Source organism: Falco cherrug, chromosome 1 (genome assembly GCF_023634085.1).
Source record: "Falco cherrug isolate bFalChe1 chromosome 1, bFalChe1.pri, whole genome shotgun sequence".
Classification (NCBI taxonomy): Eukaryota; Metazoa; Chordata; class Aves; order Falconiformes; family Falconidae; genus Falco; species Falco cherrug.
In genome coordinates, this window is record NC_073697.1 from 108,531,412 (window position 1) to 108,545,546 (window position 14,135).

The 14,135-nt window shown below is 45.0% G+C and overlaps 2 protein-coding genes across 4 annotated transcripts in view; one reads left to right on the plus strand and one right to left on the minus strand.

Moving 5' to 3' along the window:
* The window catches only part of NUFIP2 (nuclear FMR1 interacting protein 2), a 36,825-nt gene extending 36,674 nt beyond the window's left edge, over positions 1–151 (minus strand). The window contains exon 1 of the mRNA XM_027806400.2: positions 36–151. The gene's annotated coding sequence lies outside the window, so the exon portion shown is untranslated. The remainder of the gene's footprint in view (positions 1–35) is intronic.
* A 539-nt stretch (positions 152–690) lies between these two features.
* Positions 691–14,135, plus strand: part of TAOK1 (TAO kinase 1) — a 75,262-nt gene continuing 61,817 nt past the window's right edge. For 2 of the 3 annotated variants that reach the window (XM_055717972.1, XM_055717968.1), the window contains exon 1: positions 691–1,218. The gene's annotated coding sequence lies outside the window, so the exon portion shown is untranslated. The remainder of the gene's footprint in view (positions 1,219–14,135) is intronic. The other variant, XM_055717980.1, reaches the window with a different exon arrangement.

The window sequence follows — 14,135 nt, forward strand, 5'->3', positions numbered from 1 at the left end:
CAGTTGCACAAGAGCTAGCACAAGCAGACACCTACCACCTCCTGGGATTATCGCCTGCAGCTGAGCTGCTCCCGGCCAGCGAGGTAGCTCCACTCAGCCGGACACCCTCATCCCAGCTCGCCTGTCCCAAACCCACCCTCCTCTCCCACATCTGCCCCCACCAAGCTCCCACCTGCCTCCAGGCCTCTTCCCTACACTCGGCCTTCATCTCTCCAAGCACGTCCAGGCCCCACCTGCGACGTCCCGCAAGCCCCCCTCCTCCTCCTCACTCGTCCCCAGAGCCCCTAGCTAAACTTCTCCAGGCCCTTCCTCAGTTTCCCCATTCCCCTCCGAGCCTCCCGCAGCTCCGCTGAGCTGTCACCGCCTCAACAGCGCCCCGCCGCCATCTTCTCCCTCAGGACCCTCTCACCCCTCCGGCCCCCCGCACTCCGACACCCCCCTCTCTACCATCCCCAGCCCCTCAGGCACCCCCCGCCTTCCCTCCTCTCCCTCGGCGACCCCTCGCCCTAACTAACACCCGCCCCCGTCGCCTGACCCTCTTCTGCCCCTCACACCACCTCCCCACTCGCCCCCTCACCCCGCCGCGCCATAACTGCCACAACTGCCCCCAGCCCCGCCCCTGCTCCCCCCCCCCCGCCGCCCCCCGCCCCCCCCGCCGCCCGCGGTGGGGGGGGGGGAGGGGGGGAGAGAGGGCGGCGAAGTCTCGCGAGAGGGGCGGGCGGGGGCCGCTGGCTGCGGGCAGCGCGGAGCGGCGGCGACGGAGCAGCCGGAGCCCGGGCGGTGCTGAGGGGAGGCGGCAGGCAGGCAGGCAGCTATCCCGGCGCGGCGCGGCCCGGCCGAGGGACCCGCTCCGCCGCAGCAGGCACGGCCGGCGCCGCCCGCCCTCCCGCACGCCGTGCCCCCGCGGCGCGGCCTGGCCGCGGCTCGGCGATCGGGGCCCAGGCGGCGGCGGCCGTGGTGGTGGTGGTGGCGGCGGCGGCGGCGGCTGGGCGCTCCGCCGCGCCTGCCCTGCCATCTTAGGTGCCGTGCCCCGCCGCCTTTGTGCCCGCCGCGCCCGGGCACCCGCGGGGGCCGGGCCCGCCGCCCCTCCGGGGGCGCCTCCCCCCGCGGGGCCGCCGCCCCTTGCCCCGCTCCTCCTCCTCCTCCTCCTCCTCCTCCTCCTCCTCCTCCTCCTCCGCGGGGGGCCGACCGGCGCTCCCAGCCCGGCTGCGGCGGAGGGTAAGGCGGGCATCGCGGCGGGGGGCTCGGCCGGGGCGGGTCGGCGGCGGGGGCGCCCCCGGGAGGGGTGAGGGAGGAGGTGTGGGGGGGGGCGGCCCGGTGGGGCCGGCGCCTCCCCCGCCGCGCTCTGCGGCAGTGCCGCAGGACTCGGGGCTGCCGCCTCGGCCCCGGCGGCGAGCGCCCAGCACCGGCGGGGAGCGGGAGGCGAAATGGCGCTTTCCTCCGAGGGGCGGCCGCCGGCGGCGGGGTGTTCCCCGCGGCCGCCGCTGTCAGGGGCCGCCAGAGGCCTAGGGCTGGGGCAGGGCTGCCGGCTCCCACCGGCCAGGCGTGCCCTGCGCCGCGCTCCTTTTTGTCTGCGCCGCCCCGGGGGGCTTCGCCGGCCGAGCCCGGGTCCCCGGGGGCTGGGGGTCCCTCGGAGACGGGCGCGGATTCCTGCCCCCCCGCCCCTTTCCCCCCATTTTTTTCCTCCTTTTTCTTTTTTTTTTTTTTTTTTCCCCCTTCCCTGCCCCTCGCTCCTCCCCAAGCGGTGAGTTTTCAGTGTATATACCATTTTGTTCGGTGCTGGTGTGGGATTTGGAGGAAAGTGACCTATTTTAAAGACCTTTTATTGCTTTCCCCTCAGCAATGCATGTGGCAGCTGATTCCGTTAGCCAAATAGCGTTTCCCAACCATTTTAATTTGTCAGATTAAAACATCTCATGGAGGCTAGGTTTCTCTAACCCGCGTGTGGGTATGTCTTTGGAAATACCGTTCAGCCTGCTTTGCTGCAAGCATCTTTGGAGCATTAAGAGTTCACCCCTTGTCACTGTGAAAGAAGAAATAAATATAAAGGCGATACCTGGAACATGCAGTTGTACCATTGTGTTGGGCGCGGTACAAGAAATGGGGGGGGGGGGAGAATCGGGGATTAAAATGGTTGTTGTCAAATGTAGATCTTTATGTAGTCTTCGGAAGAATGACAGAATGGTATTAGCCTTGAGGACTTCAATTTATTTTCTTAGAAAAACGGTTCGTGTTTATCGTGCTTGTCTCCGCTGCTTATCGTGGTATGGAGTGTTTCATTAGGTGGCATTTTAGTGGCTGAGTTGGTTAATAACTAGTTGAACAAATTGTGTCCTTCACCTTTGACTATTGCATTTTGAGAGCCCTTACAGCAGTGTGTCCATGCATGCCAAGAGCAGATTAATAAGATGTTACCTAAAGGTTTGGATGTTATTGATTCCTTACTATTAATGCTATTTATAGTGCCTTTGACATGGCTCTTGTTTTATGTATTTGGATAAAGGTTATCAGCTTGGAATGCTTCAAATGAAATGTTCCCAAAATACCACCCCTAACATTACATATATATATGTATATGTTTATATATACCTATCTGTAATGTTGTTGAACAGTGTAGTTCAGTTTTCAGTGTCTGAAAAATAGCTTTAGTAGGTAGCACATCATAATAGTGAAAATACAGCAGAAAACTGATATATTTTAGCACTAGTGAAGGTTTGGTTTTGTATTCCAGGATTACAGAACAACAACTTCTGTTGCAATAAATACGATTTTAGATACATTTTTCTTGGAACTACTTTGAGTCTACATTTGCCTTGCCTTTGTGCCTGTTCATAGTGAGCATGTCATAGTTTTTGCTACTTATGTCCAAGGGCAAACCTAATCAACGATTGGTTTGCGCCTTCATATTAGATTCTCCACAACACTGGCCTAGTTCTGACTGGTATGTTTGCCATTTTTAGGACTCCTCTTCCTTTTATCTGTAGACTGAAATATGTTGATAAACTTGAACCTTAATTTGTCCTTTGAACTTGAGAGGATGTTTTTTCTTCTCTGTTAAGAAGGTCTCACTGAAGAGAAAGTGATTCTGGTAGAACAGCTTAAATTAAATTTAATCCTGTTGAAACACAACTGCCTGAAGTAAAAACTCCTTGAATAGTTTGATGATTTTTTTTTTCTTTTTAAGTAGACTGAAGTTAAATGCTCCATGTAGAGGACCAGATGTTGGCATTAAAATTACGTACAGATAAGGTGACTTAGGCCTCAAGTTAGACTTTTGGAAAAAGTTATTTGTCATATGTCCTTCCATTAAATTCTGGTGTAAACTAAGCTAGAGAATTTTAAATCCTTACTTCCATCTAAATAATATTTCCATTTGTGCAGCTTTCATATTTGCCTATCCATTATAATTCATCAGTTTTTGTCACCAGAATAATGTATTTTTAATAAGTTGTAAAACAGCCTCAGTTTTTATGCTTGGTGAGATACATTAGAACAGAAGCAAATATCACACTAATAATTACATCTTCAGATGTATCCTAGTAGTGGATTTCCTGTAATGAGGATGTTTTGTGGAGAACAATAGATATGGCAACAAATTCAGAGATTTGTTTTAAAGATGTTGTAGGTAGCCGACTCTGCAGTTGTGAGTTCCACTTTGACACAACCATTGCATACTCAACAGGAACTTCAGGTGGTTCCCAGGTACTTCGTTTTCAGGTGCTAATTCTTATTGTGGCAAAGATGGACTGGATGCACTACTGTTGTCTCTCTCATCTCTCTCTTCTGGAAGGATGTACTTCTGATCTAACTCAATAGGGACTACAGCCATTTGCAAATTATGCCTCATACAAGTTTATTTGACAGTGTAGATGTTTTGTCAAATAAGAGAATGTTTAGGGTTGATCTGGCTCTCTTTGTGATCCAGAAGTGGTAAGGAAGGTATGATTTATATCACTTGTCTTACTCCATTCTCAGTATATTTTGGAGAGCACTTGCATAATCACTAAAATCCTATCTCAGAAGCATTTTCTGTTGTGTTTCTGTTCATATTAAAATCACGTAAACAACATATTGTTACGTTGAAGTGCACACTAGAAACTGTAGAAATCTTTGGTATTACCAGTGGTGACCCAAGCTCTGAATTATAGTGGTTATGGGTGGCCATTACATTTTTCCTATTCAAATATGTTATGTAGTGCAAAGGTTTTTGGGTTTATTTCCTTTTGTGAACCTGGACAAAGGGAAGAGCTTAACTTCAAAACAGGACTAGAATCATGTCTGAATTAGAAAGTTTTTCTGGGTTTGACAGCAGGGTTTCAGTTATGGGTAACGCAGATGTCCTCCCTCGGTTAACCATGTTTGGGGCAAGCTTACCTATAGCAGTACAGAGAGGGTTGATTTAATACCTTCTGATACTGATGGCTGGCCTTTCTTCTGTAACTCTCGAATGTGTCTTAATCTTCACCACTAACTGCTCCCTCTTGACCAACATGATGCAGGATGAAGCCCCGGTCTGTGTGGCCTTGTGCTCTCTGGTGAGTTCCTGCACACTGGAAGTTGAGGTGTGTGGTCCTATCTTCCACCTGCTTTTCCATGTATGTCATTCCATTGGCTCTGGTCTTTAATCCTTCACTGAGCTGAAGCTAACCTATGGAAAAATGCAAGTTTTGTGTCATCTTGGTGATCTGAAGTGGCCTCGGTGCACAGTTAGGTGCTGCTAGAGAAGCCCAAGGGACTCGGCTGCTGCACCATGACAGCCAGCAATTAGATCCGTTTGTGCTGCCATGGAACCACAGCTCGTTCAAAGAGAAGTGTTTGGACACAGCCATGGTTGGTGTCATTTTTTCCTGAACTTGTAGTAGTTAGGTTTCAGGATTCTTTGCTTTTATTGTTCTTTAATGTGCTGAGGAGTTGCTCATCATACATTGACTTATATGTGGAGGAGAGGCTAGAAAAAAATCCAATGGATAAAGGGTCAGAAAACCACTAATCCCCTCATGAGAAGTTCCAGAGGGAGCTCAGTTGTGCAGAGCTGGGAAGCAGAGTCCTTCCTGTGAAAGTAGAACTTAAAATATAAAAACAATCAGAGGTGAAGTGCAAAGTGTCTGAGGGGGGAAAGCGTGCTCAAAGTGGGAGGAGAGGATGGCAAGCTGTTTAAAAGCGCAGTTGGCTTTCAGACACTGTATTCCCTCCGCCTTGTCTAAGTGCTCATTTACAGTACAAAACTTGGAGGAAGAAATACTTTCTGAAGGCCCTTAGAAACACAGTGGATGTCAGACACCACAACGGGTGCTCCAAACCCGGTTTCTTAAAGCAGTTTTTGAACAAGTGTTTGGTGATCGTTGGAATGGCGGTATTTTTTTAATTACCAAAGGGAAGCAATTGAGAACTTTTAATGCTTTGTCAGAAATCAGTGCATTGTTGCTCTTGACAAATATTTTTGTAGTGTTTTTTACATCCTGCTAAATCTTGGTTTCTTTGCCAGAAGAAAAAGCAAGGTAGCCACTGTAAACATACCATGAAATTGCCAAAACAGTAATAAGTTTTGTCTAAGCAGAAAAGTTTCTCCAATTTAATCGGAGCTTGCTGGGCCTGGATGTGCAGAGTTATGCACCTACAGTGTAGCTTAGAGACGAGGGGTACGGTGAGGACAATCCCAACATGAGTTACAGTGATGATGGCTTCTTAATAGGAGTGGACAGTAGCTAATAGTTCTGCCTGTTGTATTGCTTGGCTAGAAACGGGTTTGATTTTTCTCTAGGGGTCAGGATGGGGTGACAGCATGAGATTTACATATTGAATATTGTCCTTAGAATGAAAAAGGCTAGAAATGTTTTGTTTTGGGGAAAGCTTAGATCCTGAGGAAAGAAGTAAAAATCACAGAACTCTAAAACTGGCAGGCTCTGCAGTTTTCTGTGCCTGTGATCTTCCACTGACCCTTATTACACTCCTGGCTACAGCCATGCAAATATTTTCTTTAGAGTGAGATGTAATTTTATAAAAACAGTTTTCTCCTACGCTCATCAAATGTAGCGTGTTTACAGGGCAGCCTTCTATCAGAATGTGGGTGAGTGGTGCCTGTGAATTTAGTTGGAGGCTTTTGTTGCGTGTCAGTTATGTCAAGCCATATTTGAAAAATAAATTTTGATTGTAATGTTAATCTCAGAGATTCTTGCTTATGGCTTGTAGACCCAAAACCAATGTGTGTTATACCTGAATTCCTAAAGCGCGGATAAAGTTGCTTTCAGCCTTTCACTTAGTTCAGCTAAACTTCAAAAACATTTTTTCTTCCCTTTAGTCTGCTGCCATTCACTGAGCATCAGTAGGCACAGTTTTTGAGGGGTTAGGTCCTTTAGGATCAGTCCCGCTCTTGGCATTGCTGGTTCAGCTTCAGTTCATTCTGGTCTGGCTGATTTTTAACCTGCGGAAAGCTTTGGGATCCAGGAGCATGGGAAAGTGGAATATGCGAATGCAAGTATGTTGAAAGGGTAGGGAACATTTCTTGTAACAGTTTTTGACTTGTTCCTCGCCCATGTGTTCAGTGTGTTTTCCAAGCATCCAGCAATCCTTCCTCTTCCCTGACATACCACTACTCAAAGTCAATAACAGACCCATGAGCCTGTTCCCAGATAATTGTTGTACTGGGATTTCTTGGAAAGAATCGCATGTGTTATTGCACATGTTTGTTAACTTTTTGCCTCCCTCCCCCTTCTTAGTATGCAATTCTTATTTCCCGCCTCAGTCCCCTTTTAATTGGTGACTGGCACTCCCTCCCCCAGCCAAGGAGATGAGAGGAGAGGTTATTTTTGCTAACACTGTTTCTCAAATAGGCCACGGGTATACAGTAAGTAGCGCAGTAACTTTCTCCATCAGTTATTAAGATTTCTCAAGCTGTGTCCCGGTGGCAGTGCAACATGTTTCTTCCTTAGTTCTGGCTTGCAGTTGTCACCAGCATTAGCTCCTCCCAGTTCCCACTTCCTTGTAACCCAATCTGAATAAAGATCATGGGATTTGAATGTGCCTTGCTTTGCTGCTGCTCTGAATGTTTGGGTTGTCCCTGTGTTCTTCGTAAAGTGTACACGGTGATCTTGGCTTTCTGGCTTTGCCTGTCCCAAAGAGCAGTTGACAGTTGTTAAAATCAGTTCTGGGCCAGCCGTGATTCGATGCGATTAAACTGTGTTAAATGTGTTCCAGAACTGTTTCTTGGCCTAGATAGCAAACTAGTTAAAGTTTGCTTTTGAAATCTATTTATGTATGATTTGGCCCTGTACCCCTAGGTAAGCTGTCTGCCTCTTCAAGGGTCAAATGGAGCACAGGATCTATGCACAGCACATGGTCTTCTGCCTTTAAATCCACTGCCCTCCCACATCTTGAGCTTTTTTATTACTCTCTGCACATCGAAGTCTTGTCTTGAGAGTTATGTACTGGACTAACTGGAGTAATGTGGTTTCACCACCATAAAGACTAACTGTGTTGCAGTGATATGATTTTCCCTGGCATCAGCTGAGCTGCTACAAACTCCACTTTATACTTGTTCACTACATACCAGTATGCAGGCAGGCTCCTAGTTTGAGGTTTTTATGGAGGTTTGCCACTTTAATTAAAAAAGAGGGCAACCTAGGCCTTGACGAAATTTCATGCTGGCTTCTAGAAGTGCGTATCAAAGTTGGGAAGGAAATAATGATACGTTTCAGAGGCAGTGCCTCGCTAAGAATGCCAAGCTCCATTTTTATTATAGGTTAATTGCCATATAGGCAAACCCTGAACTCTTACCTGGGTTTTTGGCATAATTTTCCTTCTTCCCTTTCCACGCAAAACCCCCTCTAACCCATGCTTTGAAGTATTTAAAACTAGGTTAGTCTCTGGCTGGGGGTGTGTGGTAGAACCTCCTGTTAATTCTTGCTGGGACCTGCCCGTTTTGCAGCAAGAATGCAGGCGAACCCATCTGAATGCTGATCATCTGTCCTTCGCGGAGGATGGAATATTAGTTTTTCCTTCATTTGACACAATACATGGGCAAAGGAATCCTAGAGCATCTCCATTCCAAAAGCCACTTCAGGTGCCCAGAGCCATACAAGGAGTGCGTGCCAGTGGAGAGGGCTTCCTAAGGATGCTTGGTCTGAATTTAGTTGATTGTATGACAGTCACTGGAGATATTTCCTTCTCCCGGTCTCAGAAGATGTTGTTGTGAGCTGCTAGCTCAGAAGTTGACCACATTCTTGCCAGATCAGCCTACACAGAAGTCCTGAACTGACCAGAGTCTTCAGAATTTCAGTCTGTTGCTGACTGGGAAGGCAGAGCGCAGGGCTGCAAACACTAAGATAACCTGTACTTAAGAAGAGGTCAATATGCATGCTTTTTATCCAAAATAAAATGTTACGGAAGAAGCAAGTTCCCATCATCACCATTAGCTTTGATTTTGTTGCAATACTGATGTTTTAAATCTGTTTGCAAAAGCAAGACTGGGCAAAAGATTTGTTCCTGATTTGACAATAACAAGCAGAGTGCTTTGGATACTAGACTAACATGAAAATAGTTTACTTATAAAGAATGTGATTTACCTTCACTAGCTCATAATTTGTCACAAAAACATAAAGAACTTTTACATAATTATTTGCTGGTTCATTGAAAAAGATTTGCTGTGCCATTTTTGATGGACGCTATTTTTTAAAGTATTTCGGAAAAGTCCCTACATTTTCCAAAACATTTTAGTGGTAGGTGCTTTTTGTTAAAATCACCCTATGTCTTGGATATATGAATTCGCACATTATTTTAAGTATCTTATATTTTCCCCTATGGCAGGAAATGGTAATTGTGGGCGACTGTGCAGGCAGGCCATCACGCAGGGCTCTGGAGTCTTTCCACAGTGGCTGGTCCAGCCCTGGGATGTACAATCATTGTTTGAATAGTCTTCCTATTGTGCTCTCTGGTATTGAAAATTAATTACTGTAGTGACTATAAATTGGTATAATCACTATACTTCTTGTAGGTATTACAAATATTTTTATGTTTAAATAGAAACAGTGATCATTAATATTAATATGATGAGAAATGAAATACTAATACACAAATAGAAATTTAAGTAAGCTATAACACAGAAAGGTTATCTTACACATGTGATGTTTTTATACCTTTCTCTGAGTTGGCAGAATAATAATAGTAATTTTGAGTTCTGAATTTCATCCATAAATGTCAAGGTATTTTAAAAGGATGATGAATGCGTATTTATTTTTCACATTTATAAAGCAGGGATACTGAAGTACAGGTGGAAGAGTAAGTGATTTGCCCAGCATAGCTGGTGACAGAGGTAGAAAACTTTGTCTCCTCGGTCCCCAATTAACATCTGACCAGCAGGACTGCAGTGCTTTCTAGGTTGTAAAGTAGAAGCAGAAGTGTATGCAATACTGCACTGTCTGTGGGATGCGGTGGAGCAGCACAGACCTCAAAGTTCAGGAGCAGCACTGTCCCAGATCTCTTCCCGAAAGTCGCGCTGGCCTAGTGATAATGCAGGCAATTGGGTTTTTTTTCTTATCATAATGGCAATTTGATGCCGTTCATGAACGAGCTGGCTAGATCTTGAAGTTTGTAATATGTTACTGTGATGTGATTTGTTGCTGATTTTTATTTTCATTTTTAAATAAATCTGAGAGAGGCCTTTAATGTATTGTAGATCAGTCACTGAACTTGATGAACAGCAATCTAAATTTTTCATTTTGGGAATCAGTCACATGCAGGGATAACTGGGGACTGCTCACCTAAGTAAAAAAATATTCTTGAGCATATATAATTGCAAGACTTGGGGATTGTCTGGACATCTTTATGGAGATCTGTGGAGGCAGAGTGCATTGTTTTATCTTGTTTGTGCAGTCCCTACTGCAGCTGAATCTCACATCTTCTTAAGGGTCTAGTTATTGTGTAATGCAAATGCATACTGCTGTTTTCTTTAAAAAGCTGAAAGTGTTCTCACCTGATGCACTAGGAAGGAAGAAGGGCTTTGAGCCTCTGTAACCTGTCAGGAATCTGTAAGCATTGCCAAGCGAGCCATTGCTTGGCTCATCACAAGTAACTTTCATCTGTTCTAGATTCTACTTTGTCTCTGCAGAGAGGTTTATAGTGTTGGTATTCATTTAAAGCGTATCTATGTAGTAAAATTGCTGGGGCTTACCGGGAAATAATAAAACTAAGGATTTTGTTGCTTCAGTCTTCTTATTTTTAAACTGAATAATCCAAAAAGCATAAAAATCCTGAAATTTGAGAACCTTTGTGGAAGTGCTAAATATTTTGGGACCTTGGTTTTCTGAGGGGTTTTTGTTCCATGTTGCCGCAGCCATGGAGTATGAAATTTAGCAAGTTTTCTTCGAGATCTGCTTTTAGCTTTGGAACTAACACTACCAGTGCTGGTTTGAAATACTTCATACCTGTTTTTCATGTGCATTGCAAAATCTACCTACCTATTTACATAGGTGTTGGGGAAATAAGGATGATACGGACTAGCATGAGTGGTATGGAGCAGCATGAGTGGAAGGAGAGTATGGTGTGAGTTGTGATTCTACTCGTCTGCTTATTTTCTGGTTTGGAGGCATCGAGCACCTGCTGATTTAGGGGTTTTCTGTGTGTGATTTCATGCCTGTGATTAGCATTTCTAATGACATGACACATACAGTCTCACCACTAAAATACGTTCTGTAAATATGTAAACAGAAAATTACAGAGATGGTCATTGTCCGTCTGTCCTGACTAGTCTCCAGAGTTAACCCAACAGGATTCAGCATGCTTCATTGGGCCCATCTGATATAACAGATCTCAGACTTCAAACCTATGAGTAAAATTCCTTCTCTGAGTGGAGTTACCACCTCCTTATGATGCTTCCTTAATGGCAGTTGCTTGTCTCATTTTCTTTCTTTTAATCACTGAGGCAGGAGATTGAGACACGTAGATAGTGTGTTCCAGTGTCTTAGCATTTCACTGTTCAAAGTCTTAAAGACAAACTCTTTAGTAAACTTCAGCTGCTTCACAGAAATCTGTAATTGCATTTTATCTGAAATCACCCATTTGTAATGCCAGAATTTCTCAGAGTGGATGATGAATAGTAATACAGGACCTGTAAATTCTGGGGAGGTGGGAGAGATCCTGTACAATGGCATCTGTTAAAATTTTTTTCTGGACAAAATCTGAGAACGATACCTGGTTAGTTGATGTTATTGCTGGGGCATTGTCCCTAAGTTAATAGCAAGGCTATGTTTTATTTTCTGCGTTGAGAAATTATTAGTATTCTGTCTGAGTTGAGCAGGCTGCTAATACCAGTTAGCTTGTGCATGAGGTGGAGATGGCAGTTGCCTAAATTTCGTATTTAATTACCAAAAAAATCACAGCAAAGAGCTATTGAATGATGTGTCACCATTCTGCTGTTCGGGAACTATCAGTGGAACCATGTGACCACTGGGTATTTAGTATCTTCTCCTTCTGTAATTCTCCTTTTTTTTTTCTTTGCTGTTTTTTGTTGCTGTTTAAGTCTTAAATTGTTAGGAGCAAGGAAAATGGTTGTGTACCATCTAGTTCAGTGTCTTGAATCTCCAAGAAGCATGCTGGAGATATATTTCCAAGATTTTGTAGGTATTTCTCACTTAAAACCTGTTGTTTCTGAGCTTGCCAGTCATGTTAATGTGTTGAGTTCAGGTATTACATTAAAGATAAATCTCCCTGTGACATGGAGCAGTCAGTGCACGTGTTCTAGCATGGGCATCTCCTGAGTTTTAATAAATACAGACAAGGTTATCACTGCAAGAGGTGTGGTTTTTTTTCCCTCTGCAGGTGCTACCTTCTGCATGCATACACATCTAGCAGTTCCTCTGTCTCTGGTGTAGCATGCGTACTTGCTCTGCAGGAAAGATGCTTCTTAGAATCCTTAACTCATACGGAAGAAATAACTTTATAAAGCCTTTAAGTAAGAGCAGTTTCCAATTTACAGTGATTTAAACATGCTGTGCTTTGCTTTTTTTCATCGTGGTAAAAGCCACTTGCCTGTTTAACTTGAAACCTGTAATAAAACAGGCATAAACAAGCATAAAACAATGTAGCATGCAAGGTACGTTCTATAGGTGAACAGTAACTAACCACCTCTTAACTTGGTTCTGCCTGGCCTGGAAAGCATGGAGGCTGTTGCCTTTCCCATTTGGGTGGGCTGCTTTCATGGGCCAGGGGGTCTGCAGGGAATAACCCTTTACCCCTGGACACACTGAAGTTTTGAATTGTCCAGAAGGGAAGAAAGAGCAAGCAGCGGAGCGTTGTTCCAAGCTGTTTGAGGGAGAGCTGCTTCCCTCCTGTTTGGGTTTTGCTTTTTTTGTAGGTGTGATGTCATCATTCTGCGAGGTCTGCGCCGCTGCGTCCTCCAGGAAAACAAAATAGAGGGACGAGACCTGAATGTCAAATACAAAAAACAAGCAGATCTGATTCTTCCTCTCCTCCCTCCCCTTTTTTCTTTGAAAGGAGCTTTCAAGCTGACTTTATACAACAGGAATTAGCTTTGTAGAAAAAAGGGAGCAGAAGCACAGTTCCTTCTTTTCAGTTCTTACTATCAAGTTCTCAAAAATAACTTCTGCCTGCCTGGCTGGCAGATGTGATGTATATTACGTGCTAGATGCAAATATACGGGCATTTTATAAATACCTAAGTCCTGCTTGCTTCAGGGATCTTTTCCCTTTTAATGTAACCTTTCTCTGTTTTTACTGTTTTGGAGATCCCTAAATAAGCACTGCACAGAGACTCCTTGTCATGTTTGTGCTGGTTTCTACCAGGGAACTGTCCCATACACTTGAGATGTTTATACAGATATCATGGTAGTACTAACAGCGGCCTTCCACCAAGATTGCTGTTGGGCTGTGGCCAGGGTCAGGGGAGCAGCCAAAACCAACTGCAGAGCTGATAGAACCAGGCTGATTTTTGTTCAGGCCTGTGAAATTTAACATAAGAGCGTATCCGAGTTCTTCCTTCTTTACGGGAGCCCTTTTGTGGCCTAGCAGCAGCTGGCTTTCATGTGGCTTGTTAGCTATCCTGAGCAGCGCGCTTCGTTTAAATGTGGATAGGGTTTTTTTCTTTTTTCAGGCTGGAGCTCTGGATACTCCCTCATTCAACATGACTTTGCAAAATAATCTGCAGAGAGGCATTTTCAGGTGTTGGGAGGCTGTCGGCTCCGAGTTTGGTTGTGAGAGGACAGGCTGGTGGTCTCTGAGAAGCTGTCCAGATGTAGTAAGAACTCTGGGCAGTGAGCAACACTGGTGCTGATATTCTTTGCCCCGTTGTGTTCAGGAACCTTAATTACTTCTTGGTTGCTCTTTATAGCTTGTGTACAAAAAGTAAATACTGTTTTCTGGCATGGCGTGTTGAGTTCTCAGTAGCTCCCTGTCCAGCTGGGCGGCATGGGTGATCTGCATGCATGATGAAGGAGCAGTTCTCACTGTTTGCTGGTTGGTTGTTAGGGGTGTATCTGCCCAAGGTATCAGGAGGTTGTCCTACTTTCCCAGCTCAAAAATCCAGGATCCTTAGAATTTGTAAAATGGACACCTGACTTTCCCTTTGTTTATTAGCCAACAAGAGCAGTCAGCAAATAGATCTTTTAATAAAGGAAATGTTGCTTGAAACTTTACTGGTTTTTTTCCCCTCTTATTTGTCTGTTCCTACTGACAAACAAAAGGCATAATCCGTTATTCCAAACTGCTGAAAAAGAGGCTTCAAATTGCCAGGTATGAAATTATGCTGCTTGTTCAGTTACCAGTAGGAAACGGCATGTGAGATGTTTCAAAACCTACAAAGGAGAAAGTTCTTTGTACGTGTGAATTTAGTATTCACAAAAGGTGTCAGATTGACAGCCTTGGAGATTGTGGAGATGGGAATTTTATTTGTCCCTAGAGTAGGTGCAGTGCAGACTGCAATAGTGCAGAAATTTCCTGTATTACTCTACTGTTACACCCTACTAGTGCCCTTCACAGGCAGACTCTAGGGGTGAGGAGCTCCTGCTTTCCCTGTGCCCCTTCCAATAGTTGCCTGCCAAAAGGACGTGAGGGTGTTTTTTTTCTCCTGTTATGATGTGGGTGCTTGTCTCCTGCAATCTAAACAGACGTGAAAGGGATTTGATAACA